Genomic DNA, 367 nt, shown 5'->3' on the forward strand with positions numbered 1-367 from the left:
CTCTTCTCTCTGGATGACCCTGGGCAAGCCACAGTTCTGATAAGAGCTGTTCTTGAAAAAGAGCAGTTTCTGTCAAGAGCTCTCTCAGCCCCACCTACCTCACAGGGTGTCTGTTGGGGGGAGGGGAAGGGAAAGGAGTTTGTGAGCCGCTCTGGGGTGGGTATAAATTTATTTATTTATTTATTTATTTATTTAACATTCAGCTTGATACCCCGCTCGAACCCCGTGGCTAGGGGTTCAATCCAATCCAATCCAATCCAATCCTCCTCCTCCTCCTCTTCTTCTTCTTGGGCTAGAATTGCCTCTTGCCTATGCTTGTCTAGACCAGCTCCCAAACGACAGGATAAATTTCTCCACTTGTTCTCCT

The sequence above is a fragment of the Gekko japonicus genome, unplaced genomic scaffold (genome assembly GCF_001447785.1).
Source record: "Gekko japonicus isolate JY-2015 unplaced genomic scaffold, Gekko_japonicus_V1.1 scaffold170, whole genome shotgun sequence".
NCBI lineage: Eukaryota > Metazoa > Chordata > Lepidosauria > Squamata > Gekkonidae > Gekko > Gekko japonicus.